Below are 24,222 nucleotides of genomic sequence, written 5' to 3' on the forward strand. Positions count from 1 at the left end.
TGGCCTCTTCTCTCATGATGTCTCAGGTCACCTTCCATCTCCGCCTTTTCCCACCACCACTTTTGGGTATGGACCAGTCACTCCCTCCATCTTTTCTTTTAGATTTTGTCTTCGAGGGCTTGGACCCTTCAGAGTCTGTGCCATGGCCTGATGTATAAGGAGGTCTTCTATGACCTAGGCTCCTTTCCCTACAGGACCTACTTCCTTTGCCAGTCAAGGCAACACATTCATCAGGTGGACCACACTTCTTCTCTGGGCCCTGGCCCGAAAGCGGTCGCGACCTCACACTAACCTGACAAAGTTTCTCTGCAATCTTCTATATTTCAAGATCTATTTGCTTTAGTTCTTCCAGGTATCCCAGGCGGTATTCTAGGAGAACTCGTACGTTTTCAACACACTCCTATGTTCCTACCATGACACATGGAACCATACTAACTTCACAGGGTAACCTGGCTTTATGATGAACCTCAAGTCTAAAGGCCGCTTTACACGTTGCGATATCGGTACCGATATCGCTAGCGTGGGTACCCGCCCCCATCTGTTGTGCGACACGGGCAAATCGCTGCCCGTGCCGCACAACATCGCCCAGACTCGTCACACATACTTACCTGCCCGGCGACGTCGCTGTGACCGGCGAACTGCCTCCTTTCTAAGGGGGCGGTTCATTCAGAGTCACAGCGACGTCACAGCTGCGTTACTGAACCGCCGCCCAATAGAAGCGGAGGGGCGGAGATGAGCGGGACGTAACATCCCGCCCACCTCTTTCCTTCCGCATAGCGGCCCGGAGGCAGGTAAGGAGAGGTTCCTCGTTCCTGCGGTGTCACACGGAGCGATGTACGCTGCCGCAGGAACAACTTCGTTACTGCTGCGCCTGCAGTAACGATTTTTGAGAATGGACCCCCATGTCACCGATGAGTGATTTTGCACGTTTTTGCAACGATGCAAAATCGCTCATAGGTGTCACACGCAACGGCATCGCTAATGTGGCCGGATGTGCGTCACCAATTCCGTGACCCCAACGAGTTCGCATTAGCGATGTCGTAGCGTGTAAAGCCCCCTTTACTCTCGTCACACCGGACGTATCAACCATCTCATGCATGACTCTTCCATTTCTGCCAATCTGTTTCTTGACAAGTTCTCTGGGCACTTGTGTGACCTCTTCGACAAAGTCCAACAGCTTTCAAGCTGTTTTCACTGTTTCTTCAGTTTTCCCATAGATTTGGAATGTTCCACTGTGTTCTTCTAATTCAACAGCTGTAATACCTGGAACCTTCCTGGCTTGCTGAATGTTACTTCTCAGCGCTCTTAATGCGAGCCCAATTAATGATTTCTTCACCACCACAACTTCCTGAAATTCTGCGGTGAGCAGCTTCATACACTCCAAGTGTCTGGTGTCTTCTTCCATCTGTGCCGAGATGAGCCATTTCGTGCGAAGACACTGCAGGTGCATGTCACTCAGGATAGCCACTTGCTTCTTTGTGACATCACTTACAGAGCACACCACCAACCGACAAGTCTCTGGTGCAAAGTACACTTCACAGGCCCCTACGGCCTTCTTAAACTTCTCATGCATCGACTTATGGGCACAGGCTTCTCTTAGGTCTTCGGGCACATCTACCATGCACTTAAAGAATGGACAGGTTTCTTTATCTTCAATAATATTAGACCATTCCTTTGGTCTCTTGCATCTATCTTTTTCGCTCATCAACAGCTCCACCTCTTGAGTTACACACTCCTCCGGTTCAGCTTCGGCCTCAGAGCCTTTAGGTTTGCTACTCTTCTTAACCAAGACAATCTCTATGTCTTCCATCTTGGTCTTACCAGGCAGGTCACTCAGGCTCTCAGTTCCTGATGAGACCTCTGGTCCAGACTTCACCTCCTCAGAGGCTATTTTCACTTCTACAGCACCAGCTGTCTCTTGGGTCTTCACTGCATTACCGTCAACTTCCTTGCGGGTCTCTGCAGTGTCACCTTCAGTCTTCTTTTTTCCTGCCAGGGTGTCACATGCTTCAGCGTGGTACTCTGTTCCTCTTAGAACTTTGGCACCATTTTCACCCTTCATCACCCCAACACTGGGTAATTTACCGGTCAGCTCACCATGACCTCTATGGATTTGTAGTTCACCAACGTTCTCCAGGATTCCTTGTCCTGTATTACCCTCTAGGATTTCACCTCCTACAGCGCTCTCATCCGACAGACCTTCTGCTTCATGCTTGGAATCTATAGGAGACACCACCATTACTGCTTTGGTTGGCTCATTTTTTGACATGTCACCCTGCTGATGTCTGTCGTTACAATGTGTCAGTTCAGTTTCTGATTCCTCTTTCTTGTGTAGGATATCGCTGTTTGACTCTACCTTAGCAGTTGCTACTGGCAACGTGTTTTCCTCGACCAGGTACTTCACGTTCTCTGCACCCTCAGATGGTATACCTTGCACTACCTTTCGGCGCTTATTACGTCTCCGGCGCCTGGAGGAGGTTTTACCCTTCTCAATTTTCTGTACTTCACTGCACTCTCTTGTCCTTTTATAAGAGTCAGTGTCTATTCTGGAGTCATCGTCACTCCCCCTGGCGTCCTGGACTATCATGTCCCCACTTAACCAGATATCTGCCTCCCTTTCTGGAGCTACCCCGTTTTTAGCGGTCACACCATTGGTTATTCCCTTAGTCCTTATGCCACTAAGTTGGGTCCGTCCATCATTTTCTTTGGTCACCCCTAACTTAGGATAGTCAATTTTAGGAGGTGCTATCTCCTCCTTACCACACATAACTCCACAACAAGGACCCCTTTTCACCTCCCAATGTGGTGGGGTTTCCTTTGGGCTGTTCCGGCTCTTACACAAGCAACTGGATACTTCACCCTGCTTCCACAAGTGCACAAATAATTTAGAGTCCCAACCTATAATAATTGGGTGCAGTAGATCTGAGACTAGACCAACATCATGAGAACCACTGTCCCTGGCTGTCTTAATGACCACGCTGGATACCGGATATTCTGTCTCATTATTGTGGGTGCAGCCGGCGTGGATCTTCCTTCCTAGAATCAAGAGGACATCAGAGGTGGCCCTCACCAGGGTCACCAAGCTCCTTGAGTCTACGACTCCTGTTACAGATTCCCCATCCACTTCCATGGAACACAGACGTGGCTTCTCGTCGGATGGGTGGTCTATACTGTAAACCGGACACTTGTGGCATGAACACTGTTGTCCCTGGCTACAGTCCATCTGCGCCACTTCACCCTTGGATTTGGGATGCTCCGCACCATTTTGGGGGACCACCGCTTTCTGGGACTCCTCCCCCTTTTGGGCATCCACCACTTTATGGGACTCCATCCCCTTATGGGCAACCACCCCTTTATGGGACTCCACCTCCTTATGAGCATCCACCCCTTCCTGAGACTCCACCCCCTTTTGGGCTTTCTGAGACTCCGCCCCCTTCTGGGCTTTCTGTGGCTTCCTTGCAGTGTCTTTAGATCCCAGTTCACACCGTTCCCCTTTATCTCCCTGGGTACCCTGTGCCCGTACTGGCCCCAGAAGGGAACTCACAAACTGGTCCACTGCTGCCACATCCCTGCGCACTGACAGCTCCTGCTGTCCATGCACAAGGAACTGGTACAGCTCCTCCATAACATCCAGGCTTGCTGCTCCACTCATGGTCGCTCAGCTTTCCCGAAACTTTGTGGACCCGCCGATCCACCGCAAGCCGCTTGTGTGCGCCGTCAATTTTCGTGGACCCGCCGATCCACCGCAAACCGCTTCAAAACATTTTTCGTGGACCCGCCGATCCACAGCAAGCAGTCCATATCCACTGGAATATGTCCTAGGCCGTTGCCCTTAGCAACCAGGCTGCATTGCCCCTAGCAACCAGGCCATATGCCTGCATTCTCCACCATAATGTGACGACCTGGACCCTGAACGTCTTGGGGCACACGTCTGGCAGCGGGATCAAGACACACACGAGCACTTTGTCACTTAAACAATCTCGGTGATTTATTCACATCCTCATAAACCACGCAGTGTAATGGGCCACAGCCACTCTCCCGCAGGACAACGTCTCACTGTCTGTTTAAACTGACGATTGTTCATACAGTTCATTCTCTGGCATCAGCCAGTATAGTCCCCCTTTCTGGGGTGTTACCTGCCAGTAGGTTTGCAGGCTGTCAGTCTGCCTCCATCCAGGGAGACTTTCACACTGGGCTCACCATCCTGGCCCTTGTACACGTTCCAATTCCTCAAAGCCTCAGTGGATTCTGCAGCTCCCTGACATTTCAGAGCCCTCACTAGCTCTGTATGCACAGGATCTCCTGCACATGTGCTCCAACCAAGATGGCTCCCACCAGCACACAGAGGTCATGTGACAAACGACAACTCCATTAAATCCCATGAGACACACCTACGTGTTGTGAATGTTAGTTATGTTTTGGCTGCTGGGAGGCTCCCTCTGGTGGCCAGGAATGGTTTGGACAGAGATCAGGTGTGTTGTGCAGTGGGTGTTTCCTTTGTTAACTCTCTGCTTATTTAAATCCTGGTCTGATTGCAGGCTGTTGCCAGATGTCAGCTGTTCTTTGTATCTCCAGCCTGCTTCATCCTGCTCTACACCACATCTACCTCAGATAAGTGCTTGCTCTTTATTTATTGTCTGGTTCTTTGCTTATCTGGGTTTGTCATTTGCTGTGGTTGGTTTCAGTTTATTTGCTTGTAGGGATTTTCCCCCTCAGTGGATTGTTGGGGAACTCCCTGCAGTTCTGTGTGGAGTATAGCTCCTTTGGGTCCATGTGTTTGTGGCTTGTTGACTTTGTTATGATTCTTGTTTTCTGTTCATTGGTATGACAAGGGCACCTGGTATAGGACGGAGTTCAGATCGTGCGATCTGAGGGCCTTTTTGTACTATCAGGAAGTTGGTATTTTGCAGGGTTTTTCTCTGGCCACCATCAGTCCCTTTCCTGTCCTTTTCTATTTTAGTCAGCGGGGGCCTCACCTTTTGCTAATCCTGTCATCTACCTGCGTATTGTGTTTTTCCTATATCACCGCAGTCTTTGAATGAGGGGGCTAGGCATCAAGTTGTGGTGCTTACGGACCACAAGAATCTCATCTATCTGGAATCTGCCAAGAGGTTGAATCCTCGGCAGGCCAGGTGGGCTTTGTTTTTTACCCGGTTTAATTTTGTGGTCTCTTTTTTGCCGGGCACCAAGAATGTTAAGGCCGATGCCCTTTCCAGAAGTTTCTGTGCTGACTCTTTGGAGGTTGTCGAACCGTCTACTATCCTGAATGATGGTGTAGTTTTCTCGGCTATTTCGCCTGATCTGCGGTTGGCACTGGCGGAATTTCAGGGGGATAAACCTGAGAGATGTCCTACAGGGAAACTGTTTGTCCCAGACCAATGGAGAGACCGAGTTATCTCTGAGGTTCATTGCTCTGTTTTGGCGGGTCATCCTGGCATTTTTGGTACTCGGGATCTTGTGAGACCCTCTTTTTGGTGGCCTTCCCTGTCCCGGGATGTCCGTCGTTTTGTGCAGTCGTGTGGAGTTTGTTCTAGGTCCAAGCCCTGTTGTTCACGTTCTAGTGGGCTATTATTGCCTTTGCCTGTACCTAAGAAACCTTGGACGCACATCTCTATGGATTTTATTTCAGAGCTTCCCGTCTCTCAGAAAATTACTGTGATTTGGGTGATCTGTGACAGATTCTCCAAGATGGTCCACTTGGTTACCCTATCTAAGTTGCCGTCTTCCTCAGAGTTAGTGCCTTTGTTTTTCCAGCATGTTGTTTGTTTGCATGGTATTCCCGAAAACATTGTTTCTGACAGAGGGGTGCAGTTTGTATCCAGGTTTTGGAGGATTTTTTGCTCCAAATTGGGTGTTCAGCTGTCTTTCTCCTCGGCGTTTCATTCTCAAACCAACGGTCAGACTGAAAGGGCTAACCAGACCCTGGAGATCTATTTACGGTGTTTTGTTTCTGCGGATCAGGATGACTGGGTTTCGTTTTTGTCTTTGGCTGAATTTGCCCTTAACAATAGAGCTAGCTCTACCACATTGGTGTCCCCCTTTTTCTGCAATTTTGGGTATCACCCTAGGTTCCTCTCAGGGCAGCTTGAGGCATCTGACTGTCCGGGGATGGATTCGGTGGTCAACAGAATGCAGCAGATTTGGGGGCAGGTAGTGGATAAATTGTTTCAGTCCCAAGAAACTGCCCAAAAGTTTGCCAACCGACGTCGGACTGTTGGTCCCCGGTTTAAAGTAAGGGACATGGTATGGTTGTCCTCTAAAAATATTTCTATGAGAGTTCCATCTCCTAAATTTAAGCCCAGATTTATTGGACCTTATAAGATTTCGGAGATTATTAACCCTGTATCTTTCCGTTTGACTCTGCCTGCGTCATTTAAGATTCACAATGTCTTCCAAAAGTCCTTGTTGAAGAAACATGTGGAGCCGGCAGTTCCTGCAGCAGCGCCTCCTGACCCTGTTTTGGTACAAGGGTATCTGGAGTATGAGGTTGAAAAAATTTTGGATTCCCGTCGCAGTAGGCGTCAGCTTCAGTACCTTGTGAAATGGAAGGGTTATGGGCAGGAGGATAACTCTTGGGTTGTGGCTTCTGACATTCATGCGGACAGGTTGGTTTGTGCCTTCCATCATGCTCATCCTGAGCGACCCGGTGGCGTGGGTGAGGGTTCGGTGACCCCTCCTCAAGGGGGGGTACTGTTGTGAATGTTAGTTATGTTTTGGCTGCTGGGAGGCTCCCTCTGGTGGCCAGGAATGGTTTGGACTTGGACCAGGTGTGTTGTGCAGTGGGTGTTTCCTTTGCTAACTCTCTGCTTATTTAAATCCTGGTCTAATTACAGGCTGTTGCCGGATGTCAGTTGTTCTTTGTATCTCCAGCCTGCTTAATCCTGCTCTACACCACATCTTCCCCAGATAAGTGCTTGCTCTTTATTTATTGTCTGGTTCTTTTGTTTATCTGGGTTTGTCATTTGCTGTGGTTGGTTTCAGTTTATTTACTTGCAGGGATTTTCCCCCTTAGTGGATTGTTGGGGAACTCCCTGCAGTTCTGTGTGGAGTATAGCTCCTTTGGGTCCATGTGTTTGTGGCTTGTTGACTTTGTTATGATTCTTGTTTTCTGTTCATTGGTATGACAAGGGCACCTGGTATAGGACGGAGTTCAGATCGTGCGATCTGAGGGCCTTTTTGTACTATCAGGAAGTTGGTATTTTGCAGGGTTTTTCTCTGGCCACCATCAGTCCCTTTCCTGTCCTTTCCTATTTTAGTCAATGGGGGGCCTCACCTTTTGCTAATCCTGTCATCTACCTGCGTATTGTGTTTTTCCTATATCACCCCAGTCTTTGAATGTGGGGGGCTTGCTATTCTTCTCTATTTTCTGAGGCAGAGAGTTATTCATCTTTCCTACCTCTAGGATAGTTCCTTCTCCGGCTGGGCTTGCGGTGCACAGGATGTTAGTTCACCCCTCGGCTACTTCTAGTTGTGATGGTTAGTAAGGGGATGGCGGCCAGATTAGTTGCCAATGCTCTTGTCACCTTTTGCCAATGATTTGTGGTGGTCTTCCATGGTTCCGGATCATAACACCTATGTATGGGAGGTATGTGGATGGTCAGTCCAGCCCATCACTTCTGACCATCCCATGAACCCAGCCCTGAACATGTACAACAATCCTCATGGAACTACAAGTTCCAGAGAAACATTCCAGGTTCAGATCGCAGAGGATTTCCACCTCTGTGCTACATCACCGCCGGAGTCTGCTCCAGCGACTTCTGCTCCGATCGGCAGGCGACGCTGTGTTCCTGCCGTGGATGGTGCTGGTGATGGGAGAGGAGTCGATGTCAGCGGCACCGGTGGGCGCAGGCTCCGATCATCCACTGGGCTTGGTTATCTTAGGATCTGCAGTACTGCTGGCTGACTGTGGGTGGCATGTGTCTTCCAGCTGAAGATTTATAAACTGTGGAGGAAAGACAGGCGCATAGGGTCTTAACCGATAAAAACAATAGAAGGGATATTAGGGTGCACTCACCTATGGATGTTGTGAGAGTCACAACACCTCATGAAGCATAAAAGTCAGTGGAGACAGCTGCGGACCCGTAACAATGAGATAGCAGTTTCATAAAGAAGTCGGGGATCAGCGCCGTGCTTATCACCATTCAATCCAAAAGATAATTTTCCAAGTCATTTATTAGGAAGCATGAACAAGTCTACGCGTTTCAGGGGTCTCTGCCCCCTTCCTCAGGACAATGCAACAATGACACAGAAGATTTTGCAGGCAAAACACATGCATGGATATAAATACCTTAAGTCCTATACATCATGGTACATATACGTCATAGGACCACCCACTGGTTTGAAAAAAATCAGCGGGAACCACATATAGTTAAATAAACAACGTCAAACATTGCACAACATCCAAAATAAGTATATCGCAATATATAAATATAAGTCATAGAAAAAATTGACAAGAATTGCAAAACATTGTTAATTTTTATCTATATTATAAATAAAATAAGAGGGAAATAAAAAAAAAAAGTTGTTTTTTTTTACATATAAAGACATATATTATAAGGGATAGTAATTGCAATCTCTGTATGTCAAACAGGCAACCCCACCTGGACTGGAACCCCTAATGACAATGGGACCAGCGGTTGCCAGGAGGTGAATTTACTCGTGTCCAATTGTGTTCTATAGAATTCACGCTTGGAAAAGGATATGTATTAGCACATGATGGTAGTGTTTTACAGGAATGGTATTTTATAAGTGTAGCTTAGGAATGTGACAACTGGCAGAGAAAACTGCAGGACAAGCAAAGCAGTGTATATAGTCTGGAGGTGACAGGTTCAGCAGCCATCGTGGGAGAAAGCCCGACATGCAGAGATCGAGGAATCTCAGCAGAGCCTCCCTCCCAGCAAAGGAGGTCAGAGGCAAAACACAACCGCGGACACAGACCCGACACATGGGAATTAACACTTGAACTCTCTGTTTTTGCATCGTAAATTAAGGAGAAAAAGAAAAATAGAACTAAAACTAAAGGAAAATAGGGAGGAAACTAGAACGAGGAATGTATGTGTCTTAAATTGGTGGATGTATAACAATAATTGATTAGCCATGAAGTCAATGTGTGTTGTTAGATAAATAAATAAATATAATAAATTATTTTATATGCAATAAAATTATTAAAAAGAATGAATTTGTGTAGCCTGAAGAAAAGTTATATTATCTCATGTCAAAAATATGAAAGTTGTTAAAATTAATTATAAAAATATGTTAATTTCATTTATATATTAATATATTAAAAATGTGTTATTAAAAAATGCATAGACAAGGAATAAGACAAAAAGATAAAAAGTGGAGAAATATACATAAAAATGTGTAAAAATGTGTGATTTATACCAATTAAAAAACGAGAAGGATTAGATGTTTCAGGGGCCCAGGAATAAACGGGATAATTAATATATCTCCAATAATTACATGTAGATCTATATATTAAATGTGTGTGCTAGATCAAAGAGGAAGCAATGTTGTGTTTATGATAATTTAATAAAATAAATCTGTGAGCTCATTTAGACCTGTTGGTTTTAGGGTGTTCAGCTGATATATCCAATAGGTCTCTTTTTTACTAAAGGCTACTTTACACACTGCGATATCGGTCCCGATATCGCTAGTGTGGGTACCCGCCCCCATCTGTTGCGCGACACGGGCATATCGCTGCCCGTGCCGCACAACATCGCCCACAGCCGTCACACATACTTACCTGTCCGGCGACGTCGCTGTGACCGGCGAACCGCCTCCTTACTAAGGGGGCGGTCCGTGCGTCGTCACAGCGACGTCACTGAAACGTCACTGAACCGCCGCCCAATAGCAGCGGAGGGGCGGAGATGAGCGGGACGTAACATCCCGCCCACCTCCTTCCTTCCGCATAGCGGCTGGGAGGCAGGTAAGGGGAGCTTCCTCGTTCCTGCGGCGTCACACGCAGCGATGTGTGCTGCCGCAGGAACGAGGAACAACCTCGTTACTGCTGCAGTAACGAGATTTGAGAATGGACCCCCGTGTCGCCGATTAGCGATTTTGCACGTTTTTGCAACGATGCAAAATCGCTTATCGATGTCACACGCAACGGCATCGCTAATGCAGCCGGATGTGCGTCACGAATTCCGTGACCCCAACGAGTTCGCATTAGCGATGTCGTAGCGTGTAAAGCCCGCTTAAGACTATCCAAGCGATTTGGTGTTCCTGGGGGTATCTGTTCTATGGGAGTAATTTGTAATGATATCTGTTTGTTATGGACCATAGAACAATGTCTGGATAATCCATGTACGAGATAACCAGTTTTAATGTTATGTCTATGGGAGTTTAAGCGGTTATGTAGCGCCTGAATAGTTCTCCCAACGTATAGCATACCACAGTCACATTCTATTAGGTAAATCACATAGACATAACATTAAAACTGGTTATGTGATTTACCTAATAGAATGTGACTGCGGTATGCTATACGTTGGGAGAACTATTCAGGCGCTACATAACCGCTTAAACTCCCATAGACATAACATTAAAACTGGTTATCTCGTACATGGATTATCCAGACATTGTTCATGACTTGGAAAATTATCTTTTGGATTGAATGGTGATAAGCGCGGCGCTGATCCCCGACTTCTTTATGAAACTGCTATTCCAGCTGAAGTTGCCAGCGTTCAGCTACAGCCAATGGGAAGACACCACACCCTTCTTATTCCCCCTCCTGTCTGCTGACCTCTGCCAGAGATAGTTCTGTACTCCTGGCTCATGTGCTGTTTGTATTTTGATTCCTGTGATTTGCTTGTTTCCTGACTACCCTTCTGCCTGTCGTTTATGTACCTCGCAGCCCGACCCGGATCTGACCACTGCTACGTTTTCTGATTACGTCATTGCCTGACGATTCTGTCCCTGTTCTGCTATTCCTGGTTTGACCCTGCCTGATGACTACTCTCATCGGACTGCTGCCTTCCACAGGTAGTGATCTCCAGGGCCCTGTGTAATTCCAAATCCCTGTATAGGGGTTAAAGGGTTTCAGGGTTCTGGGGGTCCTACTTTGTGAGGGGCTTCCCCCTAGTATGTCCATTACAGCCTGTCTGAGTCTGTTGATCCAGGCAGGCGTTACACTCTGACACATACCGGCCATCTGCCACATTGCCGGTTGCATCCTTACAATACATAGATATATACATCTATATATGTAATTGCCTTATTCTGTCTGTCTTGCTCCAAAATTATGTCGTTACAGTGACAACCGTCGCATTGGCCGCTCGCCTCGGCCCCCCCGCACGGATTGGCCGCTTAGCCAGGCTCCGCCCCCCGCACGGATTGGCCACTCGGCCAGGCCCCGCCCCCCTCACTCATTGGACGCTCGGCCAGGCCCCGCCCCCCCCTCGCGCATTCCCCAAACCCACACGGAGCCCCGACTCCCAGGTGAGTGCTGCACGCCCGGAAGCCCACACCGGCAAGACAAAGTGGAGAAAAGCCGGATGTGTGAAACCACTAGCTTACCCCAGCTCCCAGCACACGTGTGCTGGAGCCGGCGTAGGCTGGTAACCATGGTGCACATCGGGTAACTATAGAAACCGCTTTCCTTAGTTACCCGATGTGTAACATGATTACTAGCGTACCCCGGTCCTGGCACACGTCAGCACTGTCGCTTTGAATAGTTACTTACCTTTTCTCCACTTTGTGGTATCCGGCGCGCTCCCGTGCACTGTGTACACTACAGTGGCTGCGCGACAAGCTCTGATCACGTGTTGTCATGTGACCGGAGCATGTGACCAGGAAGTTGCGGCGCAACCACTGTACTGTACACAGTGTATGGCTGCTTTCAGACGTCCGTGTTTAATCAGGTACCAGTCACACACATGGTTATGGTCATACGTGTGACATCCGTGTTTGTATGCGTGTGACAGATACCGGAGAAAACACGGGTCTGTGAAATAAAAATCTTTTTCATATTTACCTTCTTTCTCCCGCTCTGCTGCCTCCCACTCCTGACCGCCTATCAACACACACACACACACACGGATACACCGAGCGCATACACACATAGCACACATGCATGTACACACACATACACACACTGAGCACACACACATAGCAGACAGACACACACATAGCAGACACAGTGATACACCGAGCGCATACACACATAGCGCACATGCATGTACACACACATACACACACTGAGCACACACACATAGCAGACACACATGGATACACCGAGCGCATACACACATTGTGTGTACATGCATGTACACACACTGAGCACACACACACACAGCAGACAGACACACACACACACTGAGCACATGCATAACAGACACACATGGATACACCAAGCACATACACACATAGCGCACTTGCATGTACACACACATACACACACTGAGCACACACACACACAGCAGACAGACACACACACACACTGAGCACATGCATAGCAGACACACATGGATACACCAAGCACATACACACATAGCGCACATGCATGTACACACACATACACACACTGAGCACACACACATAGCAGACACATGGATACACCGTGCGCATACACACATAGCGCACATGCATGTATACATACACAGACACACACATACTCTGCTGTATACTCACCCAGCGATGCGGTCCCCGTCACTGAAGTCCCCAGCGCTGTTCCTGCTTTCAGCTCCACAGGGCACTGAATATTCAGTGAGTATAATGAGCGGTGATAAGGAGCGGGAGGCAGCAGAGCCGGAGACAGCAGCGCTGGAGAGAAGTAAATATAGAAAATATTTTTATTAAAAAGACCCATATTTTCTCCGGTATGTTTTACACTGATGTCACACGGATCACATCAGTGTGCGATCTGTGTGACATCCGTGCTGCCGGAGATGCCTGCGTGTGTGCGTGCGGGGTCATGAAAAGTCACACGGTCCGTATGCAAACACGGACGTGTGAGGCAAATCATAGAATAACATGGGTACGTGTGACATCGTGTTAATAACGGATGTCACATGTACCTAAAACACGGACATCTGAAACCAGCCCAAGGCAGCGCGCCGGATCCGACAAAGTGGAGAAAAGCCGGATGTGTGAAACCACTGCGAGGTTCTGCAGCAAAGTGTGCAGGGTTTAAAGATAAGTGCATAGTTTCAACACAATTACATAGTTTGACACAAGAACATAGTTTGAATTTATCCTTATACGTTTCCCATTGGGTTTTTTTCGTTTTTTTCTCTTTGATTTTCTACTTTACTGTTTATCCCTATGTAATATGTGCTCCATGGACAATGCTACCAGGTGTGTATCTTGTCAGATGTATGCATGCCTTGAGCAGCCGCTCGAGGGTGACTATGTCTGCACTCGATGCAAGCATGTTGCGTATTTGGAAGCCCAGGTAACTGATCTAAATAAGCAGCTTGCAACACTAAGGGGCATTGCAAACCTGGAGAGGAGTTTAGAGCTCACTGAGCTTTCTCTGGCTGGGGCCAGTGATATGGAGGAGGGTGAAAGTGGGGAAGATCAGGACCCAGAGGTAGGTAGCTGGGTAACAGTTAGAAGAAGAGGTAGGGGGAAAAGTGTCAGGGAGCCTAGTCCTGACCTGGCACAACCTAGTAAATATGCCTGTTTGGCTGATATTAGGAATGAAGGGCCAGGACTAGGGTCACTACAGCAGGACGTTGCTCCTAGCAACCAGGAAAACAACTGCTGTAGGAAGGAGGGAAATAGGAGTGCAGCAACGCCCAGACAGATGTTAGTGGTCGGGGACTCTATAATTAGGCGGACAGACAGGGTCATCTGTCGCCGAGACCGTGAATGCCGAACAGTGTGTTGTCTGCCGGGTGCTCGGGTTCGGCATATTGTGGATCGGATAGACAGATTGCTGGGTGGGGCTGGGGAAAACCCAGCGGTCATGGTGCACATTGGTACTAATGACAAAGTTAGAGGCAGGTGGAAGGTCCTTAAAAATGATTACAGGGAACTAGGAGAGAAGCTGAAGTCCAGGACCTCCAAGGTGGTGTTTTCAGAAATACTACCGGTGCCACGAGCGTCACTAGAAAGACAGCGGGAGCTTAGGGAGATAAATATGTGGCTTAGAAATTGGTGCAGGAAGGAAGGGTTCGGGTTCATGGAGAACTGGGCCGACTTCTCAGTCGGCTACAGGCTCTACGGTAGGGACGGGCTGCACCTCAATGGGGAAGGTGCAGCTGTGCTGGGGGAGAAAATGGTCAGACGGATGGAGGAGCTTTTAAACTAGGATCGGGGGGGGGGGGGGGGGGGAGGGAGGGTAGTGGAGCAAATAAGGGGATAGATAGAGCAGATAGAGACAGGGAAACGGTAGGGGTCAATGAAGGATTAGGGGGGGATGGGACATGCAAGGAACGTAGGGAGGCTAGGAGTAATAAAGGTGTTAATAGGATTAAATGTCTACTGGCAAATGCAAGAAGTCTTGCAAACAAAATGAATGAATTGGAGACTCTTATGTCAACCATGGATTATGATGTGGTGGGCATTACGGAAACCTGGCTGGATGAAAGCCATGACTGGGTGACAAACATACAGGGTTATAGTACATTTAGGAAGGACAGGAAAGACAAAAAAAGGTGGTGGGGTGTGTATATTTATCAAATCTAACCTAAAACCTGTGTTGTATGATGACATTGGGGGGAACAGCAACAATGTAGAGTCAGTATGGGTAAATGTACATGGGGAGGGGAATAATGGAAAAATGCTAATTGGAGTTTGCTATAAGCCTCCAAACATACCTGAACAAATAGAGGGTGAAATGCTGGAATAAATTGAAAAGGCAGCTAATAATAATAATCGGGCTCTTATTATGGGGGATTTCAACTATCCAGACATTCAGTGGGACATAGAATCTTCTGGTTCTGCTAAAAGCTGTAAATTCTTATCTACCATTCAAGACCATTTCCTCTCTCAGATGGTAGGTGAACCGACCAGGGGAGATAATCTGCTAGATCTGGTCCTGTCAAATAGACCGGATACAATTTCAGATCTACAGGTCCGGGAGCACTTGGGCACCAGCGATCATAATATGGTAAGCTTCGACGTAATATTCAATAGAACATTTCAAAGGGGGAATGCTAAAACCTGGAATTTTAGGAAAGCTGATTTCAACAAATTAAGGGAAGAGCTTAAATGTGTAGATTGGGACAAAGTCATGGTAACTGGGGATACCGAACATAAATGGGGTAAGTTTAAGGATATACTACTAGAGTCCTGTAAAAAACGTATACCCTCTGGTAATAAAACGTCCCGGAATAAAAAGAAACCACTATGGATAAATAAGACTGTACAAAGTATAATAAAACAAAAACAAAGGGCGTTTAACATCTTGAAGGCTGAGAATACAGAAATAGCATTGCAGGAGTATAAAGATATCAATAGGCAATGCAAAAAAGAAATCAAACAAGCAAAATTAGCTACTGAAACAAAAATCGCCAATGACATTAAAATAAATCCCAAAATCTTTTATAAATACATTAATGCCAAAAGGAAAACAAAATATAGTATCGGCCCCTTAAAATATAATAACAAGTTAGTTATAGAGGACAAACAAAAGACTGAGATATTAAATAGGCATTTCTCATGTGTGTTCACCAAGGAACTGACTGTACCAGGGATCATTCAACAAGTGAAAAATCAAAGTCCACCACCCGATATAATTAATTTAACACAAGAAGAAGTACGCCTACGTCTGAGTAAATTAAACATTGACAAATCCCCAGGGCCAGATGGCATTCATCCACGAATATTGAGGGAATTGATCTCTGTAATTGACAGACCGCTGTATCTCATCTTTTTAGACTCACTTGTAACAGTGTTGGTGCCTCAGGATTGGAGGATTGCTGATATGGTACCGATATTTAAGAAAGGTAAGAGGGTAGATCCAGGCAACTACCGTCCAGTAAGCCTGACATCAGTAGTATGCAAAGTTTTTGAGGGCATTTTAAGGGATGACATGCAAAAATATATTACAGAAAATAATATGATAACTGACAAACAGCATGGATTCATGAAAGATAAGTCGTGTCTAACCAACCTGTTGGGGTTCTATGAGGGGGTAAGTTCAAACCTGGATATTGGTAATGCAGCTGATGTGATTTATTTGGACTTTGCAAAGGCATTTGATACTGTACCACATAATAGCCTTATACTAAAGCTCCAGAAGCAAGGACTAGGGGACACAATATGCAACTGGGTAAGGAATTGGCTAAAAGATAGGAAACAAAGAGTAGTCATAAAGGGTACATTCTCTAAATGGGCTATAGTCAGCAGTGGGGTGCCGCAGGGATCTGTACTGGAAGCAGTGGGGGCCGCAGGGATCTGTACTGGAAGCAGTGGGGACGGCAGGGATCTGTACTGGGAGCAGTGGGGACCGCAGAGGTCTGTACTGGGAGTAGTGGGGGCCGCAGGGATCTGTACTGGGAGCAGTGGGGGCCGCAGGGATCTGTACTGGGAGCAGTGGGGGCCGCAGGGATCTGTACTGGGAGCAGTGGGGACCGCAGGGATCTGTACTGGGAGCAGTGGGGGCCGCAGGGATCTGTACTGGGAGCAGTGGGGGCCGCAGGGATCTGTGCTGGGAGCAGTGGGGGCCGCAGGGATCTGTACTGGGAGCAGTGGGGGCTGCAGGGATCTGTACTGGGAGCAGTGGGGACGGCAGGGATCTGTACTGGGAGCAGTGGGGACCGCAGAGGTCTGTACTGGGAGTAGTGGGGGCCGCAGGGATCTGTACTGGGAGCAGTGGGGGCCGCAGGGATCTGTACTGGGAGCAGTGGGGGCGGCAGGGATCTGTACTGGGAGCAGTGGGGGCCGCAGGGATCTGTGCTGGGAGCAGTGGGGGCCGCAGGGATCTGTACTGGGAGCAGTGGGGTCCGCAGGGATCTGTACTGGGAGCAGTGGGGTCCGCAGGGATCTGTACTGGGAGCAGTGGGTGCCGCAGGGATCTGTACTGGGAGTAGTGGGGACCGCAGGGATCTGTACTGGGATCAGTGGGGTCCGCAGGGATCTGTACTGGGAGCAGTGGGGACCGCAGGGATCTGTACTGGGAGCAGTGGGGGCCGCAGGGATCTGTACTGGGAGCAGTGGGGGCCGCAGGGATCTGTACTGGGAGCAGTGGGGACGGCAGGGATCTGTACTGGGAGCAGTGGGGAGCGCAGGGATCTGTACTGGGAGCAGTGGGGGCCGCAGGGATCTGTACTGGGAGCAGTGGGGGCCGCAGGGATCTGTACTGGGAGCAGTGGGGGCCGCAGGGATCTGTACTGGGAGCAGTGGGGGCCGCAGGGATCTGTACTGGGAGCAGTGGGGACCGCAGGGATCTGTACTGGGAGCAGTGGGGGCCGCAGGGATCTGTACTGGGAGCAGTGGGTGCCGCAGGGATCTGTACTGGGAGCAGTGGGGGCCGCAGGGATCTGTACTGGGAGCAGTGGGGGCCGCAGGGATCTGTACTGGGAGCAGTGGGGGCCGCAGGGATCTGTACTGGGAGCAGTGGGGGCCGCAGGGATCTGTACTGGGAGCAGTGGGGGCCGCAGGGATCTGTACTGGGAGCAGTGGGGGCCGCAGGGATCTGTACTGGGAGCAGTGGGGTCCGCAGGGATCTGTACTGGGAGCAGTGGAGGCCGCAGGGATCTGTACTGGGAGCAGTGGAGGCCGCAGGGATCTGTACTGGGAGCAGTGGGGTCCGCAGGGATCTGTACTGGGAGTAGTGGGGGCCGCAGGGATCTGTACTGGGAGCAGTGGGGGCCGCAGGGATCTGTACTGGGAGCAGTGGGGGCCGCAGGGATCTGTACTGGGAGCAGTGGGGACGGCAGGGATCTGTACTGGGAGCAGTGGGGACCTCAGGGGTCTGTACTGGGAGCAGTGGGGGCCGCAGGGATCTGTACTGGGAGTAGTGGGGGCCGCAGGGATCTGTACTGGGAGCAGTGGGGTCCGCAGGGATCTGTACTGGGAGCAGTGGGGACTGCAGGAATCTGTACTGGGAGCAGTGGGGACTGCAGGGATCTGTGCTAGGACCAATTCTTTTTAATCACTTTATTAATGACCTTGTGGATGGGATTGATAGTAAACTGTCAGTCTTTGCTGATGACACCAAACTATGTAGGATATTAAAAACTGACCTGGATAGTACAATATTACAAAAAGATCTGGATAAGATGTCAGAATGGGCAGATACTTGGCAAATGAGATTTAATGTTGATAAATGTAAAGTAATGCACCTAGGACGGAGTAATCCTATAGCTGCGTATACATTAAATGGGAGTAACCTCCGGACTACAGAACAGGAGAAGGACTTGGGTATCCTCATTACAAATAAGCTGAGCAGCAGCATCAATGTCAGGCAGCAGCTGCTAAAGCAAACAAGATTCTAGGGTGTATAAAAAGAGAGATTAGATCCCGTGATCCCAACGTATTGTTACCCCTCTATAAATCACTTGTAAGGCCACATCTGGAATACGGGATCCAGTTTTGGGCTCCACATTTTAAAAAGGACATTCAGAAGTTAGAGGCAGTTCAAAGGCGGGCAACTAGACTACTACAAGGAATGGAGGCCGCCCGTATGATGAGGAATGGAGGCCGCCCGTATGATGAGGAATGGAGGCCGCCCGTATGATGAGGAATGGAGGCCGCCCGTATGATGGGTAATGGAGGCCGCCCGTATGATGAGTAACGGAGGCCGCCCGTATGATGAGTAACGGAGGCCGCCCGTATGATGAGTAACGGAGGCCGCCCGTATGATGAGTAATGGAGGCCGCCCCTATGATGAGGAATGGAGGCCGCCCATATGATGAGTAATGGAGGCCGCCCGTATGATGAGTAACGGAGGCCGCCCGTATGATGAGTAATGGAGGCCGCCCCTATGATGAGGAATGGAGGCCGCCCGTATGATGAGTAATGGAGGCCGCCCGTATGATGAGTAACGGAGGCCGCCCGTATGATGAGTAATGGAGGCCGCCCATATGATGAGGAATGGAGGTCGCCCGTATGATGAGTAATGGAGGCCGCCCATATGATGAGGAATGGAGGCCGCCCGTATGATGAGTAATGGAGGCCGCCCGTATGATGGGTAATGGAGGCCGCCCGTATGATGAGTAATGGAGGCCGCCCGTACGATGAGTAACGGAGGCCGCCCGTATGTTGAGTAATGGAGGCCGCCCGTATGATGGGTAAAGGAGGCCGCCCCTATGATGAGTAATGGAGGCCGCCCGTATGATGAGTAATGGAGGCCGCCCGTATGATGAGGAATGGAGGCCTCCCGTATGATGAGTAATGGAGGCCGCCCGTATGATGAGTAACGGAGGCCGCCCGTATGTTGAGAGGTTGAAAAAGTTAGATATGTTTAGCTTAGAAAAAAGACGTCTCAGAGGAGATCTCATTTATATGTATAAATACATGTGTGGTCAATATAAAGGACGGCGCAGGACTTATTCCTTCCAAAGACAATACTAAGGACCAGGGGCATACACTGCGGGGGAAGACAATACTAAGGACCAGGGGCAGTCACTGCGGGGGAAGACAATACTAAGGTCCAGGGGCACTCACTGCGGGGGAAGACAATACTAAGGTCCAGGGGCACTCACTGCGGGGGAAGACAATACTAAGGACCAGGGGCACTCACTGCGGGGGAAGACAATACTAAGGACCAGGGGCACTCACTGCGGGGGAAGACAATACTAAGGACCAGGGGCAGTCACTGCGGGGGAAGACAATACTAAGGACCAGGGGCAGTCACTGCGGGGGGAAGACAATACTAAGGTCCAGGGGCACTCACTGCGGGGGAAGACAATACTAAGGACCGGGGCACTCACTGCGGGGGAAGACAATACTAAGGAGCAGGGGCACTCACTGCGGGGGGAAGACAATACTAAGGACCAGGGGCACTCACTGCGGGGGAAGACAATACTAAGGACCAGGGGCACTCACTGCGGGGGAAGACAATACTAAGGACCAGGGGCAGTCACTGCGGGGGGAAGACAATACTAAGGACCAGGGGCAGTCACTGCGGGGGAAGACAATACTAAGAACCAGGGGCACTCACTGCGGGGGAAGACAATACTAAGGACCAGGGGCAGTCACTGCGGGGGAGACAATACTAAGGACCAGGGGCAGTCACTGCGGGGGGAAGACAATACTAAGGACCAGGGGCAGTCACTGCGGGGGAAGACAATACTAAGGACCAGGGGCAGTCACTGCGGGGGAAGACAATACTAAGGACCAGGGGCACTCACTGCGGGGGGAAGACAATACTAAGGACCAGGGGCAGTCACTGCGGGGGAAGACAATACTAAGGACCAGGGGCACTCACTGCGGGGGAAGACAATACTAAGGACCAGGGGCAGTCACTGCGGGGGAAGACAATACTAAGGACCAGGGGCACTCACTGCGGGGGAAGACAATACTAAGGACCAGGGGCAGTCACTGCAGGGGGAAGACAATACTAAGGACCAGGGGCAGTCACTGCGGGGGAAGACAATACTAAGGACCAGGGGCAGTCACTGCGGGGGAAGACAATACTAAGGACCAGGGGCAGTCACTGCGGGGGAAGACAATACTAAGGACCAGGGGCAGTCACTGCGGGGGAAGACAATACTAAGGACCAGGGGCAGTCACTGCGGGGGAAGACAATACTAAGGACCAGGGGCAGTCACTGCGGGGGAAGACAATACTAAGGACCAGGGGCAGTCACTGCGGGGGGAAGACAATACTAAGGACCAGGGGCACTCACTGCGGGGGAAGACAATACTAAGGATCAGGGGCAGTCACTGCAGGGGGAAGACAATACTAAGGACCAGGGGCAGTCACTGCGGGGGAAGACAATACTAAGGACCAGGGGCACTCACTGCGGGGGAAGACAATACTAAGGACCAGGGGCAGTCACTGCGGGGGAAGACAATACTAAGGACCAGGGGCACTCACTGCGGGGGAAGACAATACTAAGGACCAGGGGCAGTCACTGCAGGGGGAAGACAATACTAAGGTCCAGGGGCACTCACTGCGGGGGAAGACAATACTAAGGACCAGGGGCACTCACTGCGGGGGAAGACAATACTAAGGACCAGGGGCACTCACTGCGGGGGAAGACAATACTAAGGACCAGGGGCAGTCACTGCGGGGGAAGACAATACTAAGAACCAGGGGCAGTCACTGCGGGGGGAAGACAATACTAAGGACCAGGGGCATACACTGCGGGGGAAGACAATACTAAGGAGCAGGGGCACTCACTGCGGGGGGAAGACAATACTAAGGACCATGGGCACTCACTGCGGGGGAAGACAATACTAAGGACCAGGGGCAGTCGCTGCGGGGGAAAACAATACTAAGGACCAGGGGCAGTCACTGCGGGGGGAAGACAATACTAAGGACCAGGGGCACTCACTGCGGGGGAAGACAATACTAAGGACCAGGGGCAGTCACTGCGGGGGAAGACAATACTAAGGACCAGGGGCAGTCACTGCGGGGGAAGACAATACTAAGGACCAGGGGCAGTCACTGCGGGGGGAAGACAATACTAAGGACCATGGGCAGTCACTGCGGGGGAAGACAATACTAAGGACCAGGGGCAGTCACTGCGGGGGAAGACAATACTAAGGACCAGGGGCAGTCACTGCGGGGGGAAGACAATACTAAGGACCATGGGCACTCACTGCGGGGGAAGACAATACTAAGGACCAGGGGCAGTCACTGCGGGGGAAAACAATACTAAGGACCAGGGGGCAGTCACTGCGGGGGGAAGACAATACTAAGGACCAGGGGGCAGTCACTGCGGGGGAAGACAATACTAAGGACCAGGGGCAGTCACTGCGGGGGGAAGACAATACTAAGGACCAGGGGCAGTCACTGCGGGGGAAGACAATACTAAGGACCAGGGGCAGTCACTGCGGGGGAAGACAATACTAAGGACCAGGGGCAGTCACTGCGGGGGGAAGACAATACTAAGGACCAGGGGCACTCACTGCGGGGGAAGACAATACTAAGGACCAGGGGCAGTCACTGCGGGGGGAAGACAATACTAAGGACCAGGGGCAGTCACTGCGGGGGAAGACAATACTAAGGACCAGGGGCAGTCACTGCGGGGGAAAGACAATACTAAGGACCAGGGGCAGTCACTGCGGGGGAAGACAATACTAAGGACCAGGGGCAGTCACTGCGGGGGGAAGACAATACTAAGGACCAGGGGCAGTCACTGCGGGGGAAGACAATACTAAGGACCAGGGGGCAGTCACTGCGGGGAAGACAATACTAAGGACCAGGGGCAGTCACTGCGGGGGAAGACAATACTAAGGACCAGGGGCACTCACTGCGGGGGGAAGACAATACTAAGGACCAGGGGCACTCACTGCGGGGGAAGACAATACTAAGGACCAGGGGCAGTCACTGCGGGGGAAGACAATACTAAGGACCAGGGGCACTCACTGCGGGGGGAAGACAATACTAAGGACCAGGGGCATACACTGCGGGGGAAGACAATACTAAGGACCAGGGGCAGTCACTGCGGGGGGAAGACAATACTAAGGACCAGGGGCAGTCACTGCGGGGGAAGACAATACTAAGGACCAGGGGCAGTCACTGCGGGGGGAAGACAATACTAAGGACCAGGGGCAGTCACTGCGGGGGAAGACAATACTAAGGACCAGGGGCAGTCACTGCGGGGGAAAACAATACTAAGGACCAGGGGCAGTCACTGCGGGGGAAGACAATACTAAGGACCAGGGGCAGTCACTGCGGGGGAAGACAATACTAAGGACCAGGGGCAGTCACTGCGGGGGAAGACAATACTAAGGACCAGGGGCAGTCACTGCGGGGGAAGACAATACTAAGGACCAGGGTCAGTCACTGCGGGGGAAGACAATACTAAGGACCAGGGGCAGTCACTGCGGGGGGAAGACAATACTAAGGACCATGGGCACTCACTGCGGGGGAAGACAATACTAAGGACCAGGGGCAGTCACTGCGGGGGAAAACAATACTAAGGACCAGGGGGCAGTCACTGCGGGGGGAAGACAATACTAAGGACCAGGGGGCAGTCACTGCGGGGGAAGACAATACTAAGGACCAGGGGCACTCACTGCGGGGGGAAGACAATACTAAGGACCAGGGGCACTCACTGCGGGGGAAGACAATACTAAGGACCAGGGGCAGTCACTGCGGGGGAAGACAATACTAAGGACCAGGGGCAGTCACTGCGGGGGAAGACAATACTAAGGACCAGGGGGCAGTCACTGCGGGGGGAAGACAATACTAAGGACCAGGGGCAGTCACTGCGGGGGGAAGAAAAGCGATTCCGGCAGCTAAATAGGAAAGGGTTCTTTACAGTTAGAGCGGTCAGACTGTGGAATGCCCTACCACAAGAGGTAGTAATGGCAGATACTAGAACAGCTTTTAAAAAAGGGCTGGATGATTTCCTCAGTACACAAAACATTGTTGGTTATAAATGACTTAGTGACTAAATGTAGAACTGGTGGAGGAAGGTCGAACTAGATGGACCTAGGGCTTTTTTCAACCTTAGTAACTATGTAACTATGTAACCCCGGCTCCTGGCACACACGTGTCGGAGCCAGCGTAGGCTGGTAAACATGGTACACATCAGGTAACTATAGAAACCGCTTTGCATAGTTACCCAATGTGTACCATGGTTACTAGCTTACCCCGGCTCCCTACCCATTCAGATCGTTGGTCTCCCGATGTCAAACACGCCGATGCCTGCTGCACAGCAGGAGACCAACGAGCAAAAAGTGAACCATCATTATTCAAGACTTACTGATTATATTATCATTCAATCTGCACCTACATACACATTCTAGACTACCCCATACCTTACAATCCCACCACCTTCTAGTATATACATATACACACACACACATATATACATACATAGATCTATACATACATACAAACACACATACATACATACATACATAGATCTATACATACACACACATACATACATACATAGATCTATACATACACACACATACATGCATACACACATACATACATACAAACATACATAGATATATACATAGATATATACATACATACATACATACATCTATACATACACACACATACATACATACATACATACAAACATACATAGATATATACATAGATATATACATACATACATACATATACATACATAGATCTATACATACATACAAACACACATACATACATACATACATAGATCTATACATACACACACATACATAC

At 49.7% G+C, this 24,222-nt stretch overlaps 2 protein-coding genes across 4 annotated transcripts in view; one reads left to right on the forward strand and one right to left on the reverse strand.

The window, feature by feature from the left end:
* Positions 1-24,222, reverse strand: part of ERG28 (ergosterol biosynthesis 28 homolog) — a 99,893-nt gene that overhangs the window by 67,888 nt on the left and 7,783 nt on the right. The window contains exon 1 of one of the 3 annotated variants that reach the window (XM_075330071.1): positions 12,625-12,644. The exons of the other annotated variants lie outside the window; for them this stretch is intronic. The gene's annotated coding sequence lies outside the window, so the exon portion shown is untranslated. Of the gene's footprint in view, positions 1-12,624; positions 12,645-24,222 lie in introns of those variants that run through there. 3 annotated transcript variants of the gene reach the window in all.
* The window catches only part of TTLL5 (tubulin tyrosine ligase like 5), a 137,445-nt gene continuing 129,064 nt past the window's right edge, over positions 15,842-24,222 (forward strand). The window contains exon 1 of the mRNA XM_075330067.1: positions 15,842-15,887. The gene's annotated coding sequence lies outside the window, so the exon portion shown is untranslated. The remainder of the gene's footprint in view (positions 15,888-24,222) is intronic.

The sequence above is a fragment of the Anomaloglossus baeobatrachus genome, chromosome 12, assembly GCF_048569485.1.
Source record: "Anomaloglossus baeobatrachus isolate aAnoBae1 chromosome 12, aAnoBae1.hap1, whole genome shotgun sequence".
NCBI classification, from domain to species: Eukaryota; Metazoa; Chordata; class Amphibia; order Anura; family Aromobatidae; genus Anomaloglossus; species Anomaloglossus baeobatrachus.